Source organism: Symphalangus syndactylus, chromosome 19, assembly GCF_028878055.3.
Source record: "Symphalangus syndactylus isolate Jambi chromosome 19, NHGRI_mSymSyn1-v2.1_pri, whole genome shotgun sequence".
In the NCBI taxonomy this organism is placed as follows: domain Eukaryota; kingdom Metazoa; phylum Chordata; class Mammalia; order Primates; family Hylobatidae; genus Symphalangus; species Symphalangus syndactylus.
In genome coordinates this window covers 58,139,899-58,157,062 of record NC_072434.2, presented here as the reverse complement: position 1 = coordinate 58,157,062, position 17,164 = coordinate 58,139,899, and the positions used below count along the sequence as shown (strand labels likewise).

Here is a 17,164-nt window from a genome sequence, read left to right as displayed (position 1 = left end):
AAGAAAGTTACCATTTAAGAAGCTGGTGATTTGAAACTAAAGTTGAAAAGAGAATTTTAAAGAAGTGAAATGGTTTTCTATAGTAATCTAATACTGTAATTACTCATATAATTTTCCCTTTTCTACTCTTTTTGATTTATAAAGGGGCTGAAGAGAGGAAATTATGAAAACATCTGTATTATCAGTGGGGTCAAAAACCTCAGCTTGAAGCAAAAAGCTTTTTATGCCAAATTCCATGTGTGATGCTGTCAGCGTACATAACAGCATGCTTGTGAGAAAAAAGAACACACATACGGCACCAGTGAGTTCTGCTTTACAAGGTGATCAAAAGGTGGTTTCCATAGAATTTTTAAATGATATATACAATTTGAATGCTGATAAGACATTTTCAAATATGATCATTTTGTAGTATTCTTAGATTAGATTACCAGTTGACATTTATCATATGCCATGTATCATACTGATTGCAATAAAAAAATACAAAGTCAGAAAAGTAGCATCATCACATAAACATTTTAAGTGCCTTTGCAGAGTATTAACAGAAAACTGAGGCACAAAGAGATTCCTAGTTATATAGGCAAGGCAAGTGCCTACATGACTGGCAAGTGAAACTGAACCACTAAAATACCCTCTGCCCAGTGTGTCTCATGCTTATGGTGAAGTGTCTATTTCACGATAACTAAAAGGACCTGAGTTCAAATACTACCTCTATCATTCACTAGCTATAAAATCTTAGGCAGATTATTTCCTCATTTTTAAAATGTAGGAAATAAATAACGTACTTAAGGTTCCCAGTTCCATGCCAGGCACACAGTAAACACTTAATAGAATATCATGGTTCTTTGAATCTTCAAGTTCTATCATACTGACTAAAATACAGAGCATGCTAGCAAACTTTTATTGACTGTGTGAGTGAATAACAAAAACTTTTAAAAGCTATGTAAAAATAAATAAATGTCTTACAGTGAAACGTTATCACAGATAATCTTTTTTTTTTTTTTTTTTTGAGACAGAGTCTCACTCTGTCACCCAGAGTGATCACAACCTCACTGCAGCCTCAACCTCCCAGGCTCAAGCAATCCTCTCACTTCAGCCTCCCAAGGAGCTGGGACTACAGGCACATGCCACCACAGCCAGCTAATTATTTTGTAGAGAGAGGGTCTCACTATGCTGCCCAGGCTAATGTCGAATTCTTGGATGCAAGTGATCCTCCCATCTAGGCCTCCCAAAGTGCTGGGATTGTACTGCAGGCATGAGCCACCGTACCCAGCCTATAACAGGAAATCTTAACAGTGGATCCATACACAACCTCTTAGGCAATGGTTCATGGATGGGCTCCACAGACAACAATCCCACAGAATTCCATGCATATATATATACAGGTGCATTTTTCTAAGGATAGGGTCTATAACTTTTATCAGTATCTTGATAGAGCCTAGGACCAAATAAAGGTCAGCAGGCAAGTAGCAGTCAATTAGAGGATTCCTAACATTCTGTATACTGCTTTACTTACTATGGAATAGGCTGTCCACTGCTATCCAAATATTTGTTCTTGCTTTCTTCCTCAATTTTTATTCAAACGGGTACATGACAGCCCAGGAAAAACAATTTGTAATTGCCAGCTTGCTTGCAGTTAGGCATAGACATGAACTAAGTTCTGGCAAATAGCATATAAACAAATTATACTGTAGCTTCCCAGAAATCTTTTTAAAAGACAAATGACATACAACCTCTCTCCCTTTCTTCTTTGTCCCTTCCCCCTTTCAAGAAGAACCACGAAGTGGAAGGTTAAAAATGACACAAACAGGGTACAGTGGCACAAACCTATAATCCCAGCTTCTCAGGAGGCAGAGGCCAGAAGGATCACTTGAGCCTAGGAGTTCAACTCAGCCTGGGCAATATAGCGAGACTACATCTCATTAAAAAATGACAGGGAAACAAGACAGGAGCTTGGATTCCAGATCACTGTGCAGCTGCCACGCTTGAGGCTACCTCCAAATCTTTTGCCATAAGGAAGAAATGGACTTCTATCTTAAGTTTTCTCACAAATAACCAAACCCAACATAATCCACTATGCCACATTTGTTTTTGTTAGTTCTCAGTTCAAGTGCTCTCAGTTCAAGTGCAACAATTAAACTCAACCCTCCCAATAACAATATCAAATCTAAAATGACACCACTCGCTTACCTATCACTAATAGTATCTAGAAACAAATCTGCAAGAACCCCAATAGGTAAAACCAATTATCTGGCTTAAAAACAATCTAAATGATTTAATCTTAGGAAAAAATCTACTGGTCAACTAAAGGCTCATTATTCCTTATTTTGCCTTAATAAGAAAGTATAAATCAGTGCTTATGATTATAGTCCAATATAGTTATCCCTTAAAGGAAAAAGTAAATTCAAGTGCCTATAAATTAATATTAGTAATTGTCTAAACATCTAAAAGCTTAGAACAGTAACCCAGAAAATGCACACATTATTTTATGCTTTGACCCACTAGACTACCTGAGAGTATCTTTAAATGCATTAACTACTTGTTGAGAAATCTTAATGGAAGTCTTCTTAATATTTAATGGTACCCTAAAAAGATCTTATTTCTATCTGAAACAAATACAAAAAAAAATTTGGAGGCTTTAATCTTCCCCATTAAGCTAAAGTAAAACACTTAAGCAATGGAATAAATGTCAAAAGCATATCTTCTTATACTTCTATTGATTTATTGTTTCTATTCCACTAAACTTTGACAAGCAGATATGAATTGAGACATTTTTTTCAGAGTAGTGCACAACCAAAAATAAAGGGTTATGCGTTAAATAAGCTTCAATTACATTGAATCCTATTATCAGAACAAATACGATAAAGGAACATGCTCATTTCTTTGTTCCTCAAATACTTCAGAATAACAACAGAAGAATGGTGAATGGTATTAAGTGGGCAAAGGACATGAACAGACAGACACTTCTCAAAAGAAGACACACAAGCAGCCAACAAACATGAAAATATGCTCAACATCACTGATCGTTAGAAAAATGCAAATCAAAACCATAATGAGACACCACCTCACGCCAGTCAGAATGGCTATTAAAAAGTCAAAAAATGACAGATGCTGGTGAGGTTGCACAGAATAGGGAATGCTCATAAACTGCTGGTGGGAGTGTAAATTAGTTCAGCCCTCATGGAAGGCATGTTTGAGATTTCTCAAAGAACTAAAATAAAATTACCATTTGACCCAGCCATCCCATTACTGGGTATATACCCAAGGGAAAACGAATCATTCTACCAAAAAGACACCTGCATTCTCACGTTTATCATAGCGCTATTCACGATAGTAAAGACATGGAATCACCTAGGTGCCCATCAACAGTGGACTGGATAAAGAAAATGTGGTACATATACACCATGGAATACTACATGGCCGTAAAAAAGAATGGAATAATGTCCTTTGTAGCAACATGGATGCAGGTGGAGGCCATTATCCTAAGTGAATTAACACAGGAAGAGAAAACCAAATACCACATGTTCTCACTTATAAGTGGGAGCTAAACACTGGGTACACATGGACACAGAGATGGGCAAAATAGACATTGAGAACTTCAAAAGCGGGGATGGAAAGAAGGAGATAACTGTTAAGAAACTATCTATTGGGTACTATATTCATTATTTGGGTGGTAAGTTCATTTGAAGCCCAGATCTCAACACCACACAATATACCCAGGTAACAAAACTGCACATGTACCTGCTGAATCTAAAATAAACTAATGTTTTCCCATTTCCTGATAATAATAAAATTTTTAAGAGACCATTAACACATGAATAGACAAACAACTGACTGGGAGAAAACATTTGCAAAACATCAAACTACTGGTGTCTAAGATATACAAAGAACCCACACCCACAAAATAGTCAAAAGATGTAAACAGATACTTCAAAAAGAAAGGATATATGAGTGGCTAATAAGCAGGTGAACAAATCTTTAGCCAATTAGTCATCAGGAACTGAAAGTTAAAACCACAATAAGATACCATTACACATGCCCCAGAATGGCTAAAATTAAAAAGGCTGATAACGCCCAATGTTGGTAGGAGTGTGAAGCAGCCAGAAATTTCATACATTGTTGACAGGAATATCAAATGATACAAGCACTTTTGGAAAGTCTCTTAGTTCCTTATAAAATAAAACATACACCTATCTTATGATCCAGAAATTATATTCCTAGGTATTTACCCAAGAGAAACATATGTCCATATAAAGATGTTTATTGTAGATTTACTTAAAATTGCCCCAAACTGGAAACATTCCAGGTGCCCATTGACAGGACAGTGGATAAACAGACTGTGGTACATTTAAACTAAACAGCAATAACAAGGAATGAACCTCTGATGAATACAATAGTATGGATGAATCCCAAAAACATGCTGCAGGAGGGAAGCCAGACATGAAAAGTTTGTACAGCGTGATTCCATTTAAAATCCAGGATGTACAAAACTAATATATAGTAGAAAAAGTTCCTTCTGGGTAGCTTGAGGGCAGGGATTGACAGGGAAGGGACAAGAAGCAAACTTTTAGTTTTTGGTAATGTCCTATCTTGATAGGGGTTTGGGTTATACAGGTATATGCTTGTCACACATACCAATGGGATACTTAAGATTTGTGCATTTAACTGTGTGTAAACTTATCTAAACAAAATGTAAACAAATATTGAACTCTTATTAATGACAATATGTTAAAGTATATATGGGTGAAAGACACTGGTATCTGCACTTTATGCTGAAATGCATAAAAACAAGACAGATTATGGAAAGATGTATGATAAGGAAAACATAGCAAAATGTCACTGTCCACATCTTTCAACTTGTCTATATGCTTGAAAATTTTCACAATAAAATGTTGCGTAAATAAAGTCTACTACAAAGAAAAAAACAGTACTCATAGCATAAATGAAAAAACACAGATGAATTTTAATGAAATAACTTCTAGAACTAATATATTTAATAAAGACAACCTAATTTGAAAATTTTCAAAAAAGTAGCAGCAAGATTCAACAGTCATCCTAATGGCAGACAATAACCTTGCAACCATTCTCTACTTGTGTATCCTTCAACATAATCAAAATTTCACTTGAAAGGCTATAACAACATGATAAATCATAATCAGGTGCTTCTCCTACTACAGCTTTGAATTTCCATTCGTAGTACCAATGTTTATTTTCCTGTGAACAGAGTAGAAAAATTATAGGTAAACATAGAAAATGCAAAACAAATTTTTCCCGAGGTTTACAGTGCAATATTATATACCTCATCTTACTGAATTTCAATTACTGCTCTCCACAGATACTGCATTTTTTTACAAATTGAAGATTTGTGGCAACATTTTTCCAACAGCATGTGCTCACTTTATGTCTCTGTGTCACATTTTGGTAAATGTCACAATCAACAATCAAACTTTTTCATTATTATTATATCTGTTGTAGTGATCTATGATCAGTAATCTTTGGTACTGGCATTTGCAATACAATAACATTGTTCTGAGGCACCACAAACCACAAGAATATAAAACGCAAACCTAGTTGATAGATGTTGTGTGTGTTCTGACCGCTCCACCAACCAGCTGTATCCAATCTCCCTTTCCTCAGGCCTCTGTATCCCCTGAGACACAACAATATTGAAAGTATGCCAATTAACCTCTACAATGGCCTCTAAGTGTTCAAGTGAAAGGAAGAGTTATACGTGTCTCAATTTAAATCAAAAGCTGGAAATAAGGCAGGGTGCAGTGGCTTACACCTATAATCCCAATACTCTGAGAGGCTGAGGTGGGCTGATCAGTTGAGCCCAGGAGTTTGAGACCAGCCTAAGTAATACGGTGAAACCCCGTCTCTACAAAAAAAAAAAAAAAAAAATTAGCCGGGCATGGTGGCACATGCCTATAGCATGCCTGTAGTCCCCTGTAGTCCCAGATATTCAGGAGGCTGAGAAGGGAGGACTGCTAGAGTCCCAAAGTTCAAGACTGCAGTGAGCCATGATCACATCACTACACTCCAGCCTTGGAAACAGAGCAAGACTCGGTAAGGAAGGCATAACACAAACCAAGAAACGCTGCAAGTTAGGCCTCTTGCACCAGTTATCCAAGTTGTGAACACAAAAAACAAGTTATTGACAGAAATTAAAAGTGTTACTCCAGTGAACACATGAATGATAGAAAGTGAAGCAGCCTTATTGCTGATATGGAGAAAGTAAACCAGCCCCAACATTCCCTTAAACCAAAGCATACTCCAGAGCAAGGCCCTAACTCTCTAATTCTATGAAGGCTGAGAGAGGTGAAGAAGCTGCAAAAGAAAAGTTGGAAGCTAGCAGAGGTTGGTACATGAGGTTTAAGGAATGAAGCCATCACCGTAACATAAAAGTGCAAGGTGAAGCAGCAAGGGCTGATCTGTAGAGGCTGCTTCAAGTTATACAGAAGATCTAGTGAAGATCATTGATAAAGATGGCTACACTAAAGAACAGATTTTTAACAGAGACAAAACAGCCTTCTTTTGGAAGAAAATGCTTTCCAACACTTTCATACCTAGAAAGGAGAAGTCATGCTTGGTTTCCACATTTCGAAGCAGAGGCTGACTCTTCTGTTAGAAGCTAATGCAGCTGGTGACTTTAAGTTGAAGCCAATGCTTACTGACCATTCTGAAAATCCTAAGGCCTTTAAGAATTAGGCTAAATCTACTCTGCCTGTGTTCGATCAACAGAAAAAGCCTCGATGACAGTACCTGTTAATAGCATGGTCTACCGAATATTTTAAGACCACTGTTGAGATCTATTGCACAGAAATAAAGATTCCTTTCAAAAAAATTTTTTTTGAGACAGAGTCTCACTCCGTCCCAGGCTGGAGTGCAGTGGCGCGATCTCAGCTCACTGCAGCCTCCGCCTCCCAGGTTCAAGTGATTCTCCCGTCTCAGTAGCCAGGATTACAGGTGCACACCATCACGCCTGGCTAACTTTCGTATTTCTAATAGAGACGGGGTTTCACCATGTTGGCCAGGCTGGTCTTGAACTCCTGACCTCGTGATCCACCCACCTTGGCCTCCCAAAGTGCTGGAATTACAGGTGTGAGCCACTGTGCCCTGCCCTTTCAAAATATTATTGCTCACTGACAATGAATCTGGTTCACTCGAAGCTCTGGTGGAGATGTACAAGGAGATTAACGATGTTTTCATGCCAGCTAACACAACATCAATTCTGCAGTCCATGGGATCAAGGAGTAATTTTGTGCTTTCAATCCTCCTTATTTACCTATATATTTCTGTGTGTATATAATATATACAAGCCACTCCCTCACCCCCAATTACCCAACAATGGTTTATTATTTATTATTTATTTAAGAAATATATTTCATAGGCTATAGATGACATACAAGTGATTCCTCTCATAGATCTAAGCAAAGTAAGTTGAAAACCTTCTGGAAAGGATTCACCATCCTAGATGCCATTGACAACATTTGGGGGAAGGTAAAACTACCATCCTAGATGCCATTGACAACATTTGGGGGAAGGTAAAACTATCAACTTTTTTTTTTCTTTGATACAGCGTCTCGTGCTGTCACCCAGGCTGGAGTGCAGTAGCGCAATCTCAAATCACTGCAACCTCTGCCTCCCGGGTTCAAGCAATTCTCCTGCCTCAGCCTCCCGAGTAGCTGGAATTATAGGCGTGTGCCACCATGTCTGGCTAATTTTTCACCATGTTTGCCAGGCTGATCTTGAACTCCTGACCTCAAGTGATCCACCCACCCTGCCCTCCCAAAGTGTTGGGATTATAGGCATGAGCCACCACGCCCAGCCAACATTAATAAGATTTTAGAAGTTGATTCTAACCCTCGTGGATGACTTTGAGGGGTTCAAGACTTCAGTGGAGGAAGTAACTGCGGATGTGGTAGAAATAGCAAGAGAATGAAAACTGGAAGAGGAGCCTGAAGATGTGACTGAATTGCTGCAATCTCATGATAAAAGTTAAATGAACAAAGAGTTGCTTCTTATGGACGAGCAAAGAAAGTGGTTTCTTGAGAAGGAGTCTACTCCTGGTGAAGATGCTGTGAACACTGTTGAAATGACAGCAAAGGATTCTCAATGCCACATACACTTAGTTGATAAAGCAGTCACAGGATTTGAGAGGACTGACTCCAATTTTGAAAGAAGTTCTACTGTTGGTAAAATGCTATCAAACACCATCACATGTTACAGAGAAATCTTTTGTGAAAGGAAGAGTCAATGGATACAGCAAATCTCATTGCTGTCTTATTTTAAGAAATTGCCACAACTACCCCAACTTTCAGCAACCACCACCCTGATCAGTTGGCAGCCATCAATATGGAGACAAGACCCACCACGAGCAAAAAGACTACCACATACTGAAGGCTCAGATGAAAATTAGCATTTTTAGCAATATAGTATTTCTTAATTAAGGTATGTATATTTTTTAAGACATAGTGCTACTGCACACTTAATAGACTACAGTACAGTATAAACACAACTTTTATATGTACTAGGAAACCAAAATATTCTGTGTGACTCACTGTATTGCGATGGTCTGAAACCAAATCTGCAGTATCCCTGAGGTGTATCTACATATTTCTGTGTGTGTATAATATATATAAGCCACTATCCCACCCCCAATCACCCAACAATGGTTTATTAAAAGCTGTGGAGGGGAGGGAATTAAATCCAAACATTCTAACTAAGCTCATTAATCACTAAAAATAAAGCCTCTCTGTTTGATTTATAAGCTGTCTTTGGAATCTTCCCTATGTTGTTTTTACTATTTAGAAGAACTCCTAAACAGCAGCGTTTACAACTTTTTAAAGATGCACGTTAGTCATCAAAAGCTAGTTCATGGAACTAAAACTTATCCTTGACCAGCATGAAATTATCTAGAAAAGCTTAATGCTGATGATTCTTAACTATATCAAAAGTTCATTCACAGAGTAAAAAGAGAGAGGTCAAGATTCTCTGGATTAAATTCTCTCTAGCCAAACAGCACCAGGAACACACTTGTAGTTAAGCAAGCTGAATTTATTACTTCTTACAACTAAAAGAATACGTACCATTGGGTACACTGGGGCATTTCACCAAGAGGGTATCAGAAAGGACTTACAGGGCTTTGGCTTGTGTTAGGGAAGGGTTCAAGGAAGTGGGGTTCTGCCCTGGATTGGACGCTGTCAGGAAGTGGAGGTAATTCTATGATTCTTTCAATTCTAATTCTATGATTCTATGATTTTTTAATATATCTTACTATGAAGCAGGAAAAATGAAGCAAGGCTAAGGTTATGATTTATAAAGAAGCAGTAGTCATTCATTGTAACCAGAATGAAGATATTTGATCATTTTTGTGACTTGAACAATGTTTATATTTTTGTCTGTGTTCAGACATGACTACAGGATGGTCTTGTTTTTGTCGTCATCCAAGGACATGGAGTGCTCTTGTCTAATGTTCATGTTCTATGAAATTGTTTATGTTCAACAGGAGAACAACACAGCCTAATTGTGAATTCCAGGCCAACTCTAAGAAACACCAAGGTCAAACTAATATAGTGCCTGGCCAGTTCTTAGCTATTGGGAGCTGCCTGTCTCTTTCGCACAGGAAGTCATACTCTGATGACAGATACAACAAAACAAACAACAAACAATGATCTACTCATGAGAAAACAATCAGACAGATATAGCTAGTGAAACCGACAAAACTATTGTTCTACGCTCTTTAAAAATGTCAGTGTTATGAAAAACCAAAAAGAAAAAAAATAAGAACTATTCTAGATTAAAGAAACCAAGAGAGGCATGATTATGAATCAAAAAAAAAAAGCTAAAAAGGACATTTCAAGGACAACTACAGAAATCTGAAGATGGACTGCCTATTTTATAATATTGCATCAATGTTAAATTTCATAGGTGCAATATGGTATCATGACCATAGCAGAAATATGGGGAGTAGGGATGAAATATCATGATGTCTGCATTTTATTCTCAAATGGTTCAGGAAAAAATGAGAGACACACACATAGAGACAGAAATGCAGAAAATGTGGCAAAATGTTAACAATCCATGAATTTGGAAAAAAAGGTATATATATATGTGTTCACTATACTATTCTCGGGGCGGGGGGAGCATAAATTTGAAATGTTGTCAATTTAAAAAAAATGGAGAAAAATACATGAGTTAAGTGCTATACTGATGAGATGAATAACCAGAAAGGGTAAACAACTAACTCAGCTGAAAAGAAGCATGGCAAACTTCCTAGAAGAGATATCTTCTGAAAGGCTAACCAGAAACTTCACAGTGGAGCAACACAAAACTAAAGGAGACACAAGAGAGTAAGGTATGTTAGAGGAATGGTAAACTCACTGAGCAACAGATAATAGCTAACACTAGCTGACGTGCATCTAGCATGGAGCTAAATATTATACAGATATAATTGTCAGAACAGTAAGGTATTATCCTTACCTTACCAGTAAGAAAACTAGACTCAGATGTTAATTTGTATAAGATCACACTGGTAGTAAATAGTTAACAGAAGATATGGGTCTAAATCTATCTGACTGCAAAAAAATAAGTACTTCTCACCATACCATTAGAACAGTAACTACATCAGCTCGATGATATGTAAAATTACAAGAGGACTCCTTTGCTGCTGAAGTTTACTTACTAATGTAAGAGGACCTATAAAAAGGTAGATGATTGGCTGGGTGCAGTGGCTCACACCTGTAATCCCAGCACTTTGGGAGGTTCAGGCGGGCGGATCACCTGAGGTCAGGAGTTTGAAACCAGCCTGGCCAACATGGTGAAACCCTGTCTCTACTAAACTACAAAAATTAGCCGGGCATGGCAGCAGGCACCTATAATCCTAGCTACTCAGGAGGCTGAGGCAGGAGAATCTCTTGAACCCGGGAGGTGGAGGTTTTGGTGAGCCGAGATGGCACCACTGCACTTCAGCCTGGGTGACAGAGCGAGACTCCGCCTCATTTAAAAAAAAAAAAAAAAAAAGTAGATTATTAACCAACAATTCCTTCCATACAACCACAACTGCTGCCTACAAGGTTCATTACAGTTATCAAATATTACAAATGGACTGTACCATTTATTAAAAGAGATAAATTGCTTACTTATTAAGATTAATATGAAACTTTCATTCTATAATATGGAAGGATGTGGAGAAAAGTTTAAGACAATCCATTAGCAGCTGATAATAACAGCTAAGAACTTCAACCAATTTAAAAGCCACTCTCTTTCACCCAGTGACAAGCTTCTTTTTTAAGAAGCTAGCTATGTATCCTCCAACATTAAAGATAAATGTGTTAAATTCCACAGTATAGAAAGTGCAATGCAAAAAGTAAAAATATCCTTCCTACCACTCCCTCAGAGGTTACATACACTATACAAATGTGTATAGGTATGATTCATATATGTTTATTTACACATACACAGGATCTTACTAAACATCATTATATGCAATATTCATTTTGTCTAGCTTAAAAACATATCTGGACATTGTTCCATACAAGTGTATTTCTTTTTTTTTTTTTTTTTTTGAGACGGAGTCTTGCTCTGTCACCCAGGCTGGAGTGCAGTGGCACAATCTGGGCTCACTGCAAGCTCCGCCTCCCTGGTTCAAGCAATTCTCTTGCCTCAGCCTCCTGAGTAGCTGGGACTACAGGTGCACGCCACCACGCCTGGCTAATTTTTCATATTTTTAATAGAGACGGGGTTTCACCGTGTTAGCCAGGATGGTCTCGATCTCCTGACCTTGTGATCCACCCACCTCGGCCTCCCAAAGTGCTGGGATTACAGGCATGAGCCACCGGGCCCAGCCCATACAAGTGTATTTCAAACAGCCCCAGAATCCTATTACTTGGCTAAATTATGGCACATCCATACAATCACAGATTGAGAAACATTCAATTTTCAGTTTTCTTCTACTGAATATAATGCTGCAATGAACACCCTGTGTATGTATATATATGTGTGCACGTGTGTTCTCTATGGGTCATCCACAGACTGCAGGTGGTCCCTGCAGGGCCTTTCAGGCAATCAGCAAGGTCAAACCATTTTCATAATAATACTACAAAAGCAGTTGCATTTTTTTACTGCACTAACATTTGCACTGATGATCTAAAAGCAATGGTAATAAAACTGCTGACCTCTTAGCATGAAATCAAGGCAACAGCACCAAACTATACTTACTCGTAATCATTATATTCCTTACTGCCACTCACTCATATTTAAAAAAAAAAAGAAATGTAATGCCAGTTTCACTTAGAATGTCCTTGATAAAGCAGTAAAAATTATTAACTTTATTAAATCTCAACCCTTGAGAACATTAATTTTTTAAATTCTGTGAAATGAAACAAACTATAACTTCAGATTTTGATATTTGACAGACATTTTCTCAAATATAAACAACTGGGCCTAACAATTCAAGGAAAATAACCAACAGTATTGTTATCAATGATAAAATTCAAGCCGTCAAACCACTGTGAGCTTGACAGCTTCCCAATACTTTAAAATTTTTTCCTTAGAAATCTGTGATGATATTAATGATTTTTAACACTGTATAATAAAATGGGTAAGCATTTACAAAATCTGCATAATTCAGGAAACCAATATTTTTAAATGACCAATACATGATGTTACAAACTCATGCCCAGGTAAAAGATATATTCAAATCTAAGACAGACCAATGTAGTGTAATGTAACAAAGTACAAAAGGTTCATTTATAGGGTTCTGATTCCACAGTGCAACTAGCCTTTATGAAATTACCACACATCAAGTTTTGGTGTATCAAAGAATACCTTTAATTATCTGAAAAAGGTATTAAAACACTCCTCCCAAGCCGGGCGCGGTGGCTCACCCCTGTAAACCCAGCACTTTGGGAGGCTGAGGCAGGCAGATCACGAGGTCAGGAGATCAAGATCATCCTGGCTAACACGGTGAAACCCCGTCTCTACTAAAAATACAAAAAAAAATTAGCTGGGTGTGGTGGCTGGCACCTGTAGTCCCAGCTACTCGGGAGGCTGAGGCAGGAGAATGGCATGAATCCAGGAGGCAGAGCTTGCAGTGAGTCGAGATCGTGCCACTGCACTCCAGCCTGCACAACAGAGCGAGACTCCGTCTCAAAAAAAAAAACAAAAAAACACTCCTCCCTTTTTCAACTGCATTATCTTTGTGATCCTGAATTTTACTCAAATACTTCAACCAAAACAACATATCTCAACAGGCTGAATACAGAAACAGCTATAAGAATCCAGCTATCTCCTTTTAAGCCAGACATTAGAGATTTGTAAAAACATAAACCAACACTACTCTTCTTGCTATTTCTTTTTTGATTTGGAAGAATCATTTTTCATAAAAACATCCTTTTATGTTAACATGTAGTGTATTTTTTATTTTTATTTAATATAATTTTTAAAATTTTTAGTATGGTAAATATTAATAGCTATAACCTACATAAACAACAGTCCTTTGAAGTCCTCAAAAATTTTTAAGAATATAAAGAAGAATCTAAGACCAAAACATCTAAAACTCATTGATATATATCTCCCATGTAGACATGAGAATAGATGTGTAGAAAAATTAATTAAAAACAGAATAGAAAAGGTTTATTTCAAATTGCCCTCCAAAGAAACTGTATGAATTTATACTCTTCCTGTTGTATATCTATTGCTCCATACTAGGTATAATCAAACATTTTAATTTTGGCCTTGGGATTGACTTTTGATGACATCACCACCTATAACTACTCTACCTTTTAAATCTTAACTCGTACTTTTATTCTGCTCAACTTATTTTTCAAGTATTTATATGTCAGGCACAGTCCTACATGCTGAAGATACATTCATAACACCAAAGCAGTCTCTGGATCATGCAGCTTAGGGTCTTCTCAAGGAATCAAAGAGAAAGAGAGAAAATTATAATTAAAGGGCAAGGGAGGGTTCTTACTTTTAGAACACAAGAAAACAATACTGGCTGTAGGTTTAGAAGCATGATTCTTAAAACTCCTCAGACTGACGACTTCTTAAAATTATCTTCATCTTCATATTTAGAGTGCCACAAGTCTTAAAAACTTGATGGTGAGGATACCACATCCTGAAACAGTTCTCTTTCTCAACTCTGGATCCTAATGCCCACTTCTTCAACCATAAGACTTTGACATCATGATATCCTCAGTGCCAATTTTTAGAAAGCTTCTTGAATTAAATGTGCCCATAAAATTTCTAGATAATTGATAGCTGGACTGAAATTAGTCAAAGATTATTAATAGCTACATGATCCAGAGACTGCTTCAGTCTTATGAATCTATCTTCAGCATGTAGGACCGTGCCTGACATATAAATACTTGAAAAATAAGTTGAGCAAAAAAAAGTACGAGGTAATAGATTTTTGGCATGTAAATATGCTTGCCAGGCACTTTAACAGCAAAATGGGGCCGGGCGCGGTGGCTCACACCTGTAATCTCAGCACTTTGGGAGGCTGAGGCAAGTGGATCACCTGAGGTCAGGAGTTCGAGACCAGCCTGGCCAACATGGTGAAACCCCATCTCTATTAAAAATACAAAAATTAGCCAGGTGTGGTGGCACATGCCTGTAATCCCAGCTACTCGGGAGGCTGAGGCAGGAGAACCGCTTGAACCCAGGAGGTGGAGGTTGCAGTGAGCCAAGATTGCGCCACTGCACTCCAGCCTGGGCGACAAGGGCAAAACTCCATCTTAAAAAAAAAAAACAGCAAAATGGTGGTCAAAAGAGGTAGCAGTTGCAATGGTAAAGGGCACACACATACATCTTTAAATGGGAAAGGTATCAAGAAAAAAGGTAAGGAACCATTGATATTGAAAAGTAACTGTAAAGAGAAAACAACAGAAATGTGAAGCACCATGGAATATAAGATCAAAGGCCAAAAGCAGGCAGTCACATGCTAACAGCCTACAACAGTAAGAGTTTATGAATTCCCTAACGCTTGGTAGGGGAACAGAATGGATTGAAGACCCATCATCAGAACTAATGGTTCTACTGCTATTGACCTGTTGCCCACATCCCTCAATTGCTTTCACATAAGAAAATATAAATGCTTTTCTTTTTATTATGTGCCCAAGTTACCTCTACTACATCTATCTCAAGATATTAAAAAATCATAAATTGTTACTACTAAATATTTGTTAAAATTAAAGAATAGCAGCAATAAGCTTTTGATGATCACTTCATTCTGGCACAAATGCCACTGATGTTGCTATACTATGTGAGATTCTCTATATCTTGTCCCCAAATCTCAAGGATGTGTGAAACGTAAAACGTTCTGAGGAAGCAAGTGTCAAGTTCAGTGAATACTGTTATCCTGTAACCAGCCTGGAGAAACCCCTGTTCCATGTAGACTACCAGCCAATGGAAACAGGTCATTCAGAATCACTTCAGATTATTCAGAACTTTTCCTAAATCAGAGTATCAATATAGGGTTCAATCAAGAGGCAGAAACCACACAGTAATTTGAACAGGGAAAAGTTTAATATAAAAAAAATTAGCCATGAGGCCAGGCGCAGTGGCTCATGCCTATAATACCAGCACAGCACTTTGGGAGGCCGAGGCGGATAGATCACTTTGTGCTCAGGAGTTCAAGACCAGCCTGAGCAACATGGTGAAACCCCGTCTCTACCAAAAATACAAAAATTAGTCGGGCATGGTAGCCTGTAATCCCAGCTACTCGAGAGGCTGAAGCTGGAGAATCGCTTGAACCCAGAGGTGGAGGCTGCAGTGAGCCATGATTACACCACTGCACTCCAGCCTGGGTGACAGAGCAAGACTCCATCTCAAAAAAAAAAAAAAAAATTATTAGCCGTGAGAGTGGAGTCACAATAAAGGTAAAAAGAGAACTCTGAAGAATATCCTAGGGTGAGGGAGAATAGCCAAAGAAGGAACAACTTAGAAAGGGGAACTCTTCTTCAAGGCTGGGATTCGGATCTCTGTAGAGAAGGTGTGGTTGCAGCCACTGGATGGAAAAAAAGTTTGCTAGGTTCCCTGGGCCATCGTTGAACCACAGTTGCCAGAAAAACAGGAAAGACTCCTCCAGAATTCAAGCATGCCAAGGCTGGCAGGTGAGCACACAGTCATGGTGTGAGGAACCAACTCACCAGCAAGGTAATGCAAGTCCTGGGGTACCTAGTATCTGCAGTGGGAAGACCACAGGAAACAACTTTCTGGGGTTAAAGCAGGCCAAGGCTAGCAGACAGGCTTGTAGAAGGAGAGGGGGTTATTAGGAGCACACTCTCCAGAAGGGCAACCAGGTCTAGAGTCCAAAATGTGTCGGCAGGGAGGGGGAACAAGGGACACAGGAAACAACTCTGCAAGGTGCTAGCCGGCCAAAGCTGAGGGGCAGATACACAGACAAATTCCGGGTACACAGAAGGAGTCAGAGAGTTAGAAACTCAAGTCACCAATAGAACTGTGGCACCTTGGTGTCCTTAGCTAGGTGATCACCAAACTGGCTGAGCCTGCAAGCTTATCAAGAGATTGTGTGGCCAAGGCAGAATGGCTCTGGCAACAATGCAAAAAGAGCAAGATAAAACAAAATCCATAGGATACTGGAAGAAGGAAGACAAGCCCCCTATACTTCTGCAATGGAGTGCCCTCCATTGCTAAGCTTAACAGTGTATTCACCATAAAGAAAAAATACTGAAAGAATCCTACCCATTAACCAAGCAGGAAATGAAGAAAGAGATCTGAAGCTAAGAAGCAATAAACGGATAACTGGCACAGCCTCTTAGAACCAAGAATTATCACTGTAAGAGCCCCAGGAACTCCAGGCTGATCTTGAAAGGCAACAATTTCCCCAATGTTGATGAGAAATATAGCTGGTATTAGCTATCAGAACACACTCTGTAAAGCCGCTGCACAAAAATCAATGTGATATAGACATAGGCATTTGTATAAGAATAGACAAATAAATGCCACAAAAGAGAAAATCCTTAATTAGTGAAAACTCATATGAAGTCTATACATAACAAAGATAATAGTTCAACTTCATTGAGAAAAAGGTAGATTATCTAACAAGTGATCTTATAAGTCCATTTCACCTGTAAAAAAAAAAAAAAGTAAAGTGAAACATCATCTGACACCCTGTTCAAATATAAATTCCTCAAGAATT

General features: G+C 38.3%; 1 protein-coding gene across 14 annotated transcripts in view; it reads right to left on the bottom strand.

Moving 5' to 3' along the window:
- The window catches only part of RPS6KC1 (ribosomal protein S6 kinase C1), a 250,262-nt gene that overhangs the window by 196,380 nt on the left and 36,718 nt on the right, over positions 1-17,164 (bottom strand). The window lies entirely within an intron of this gene.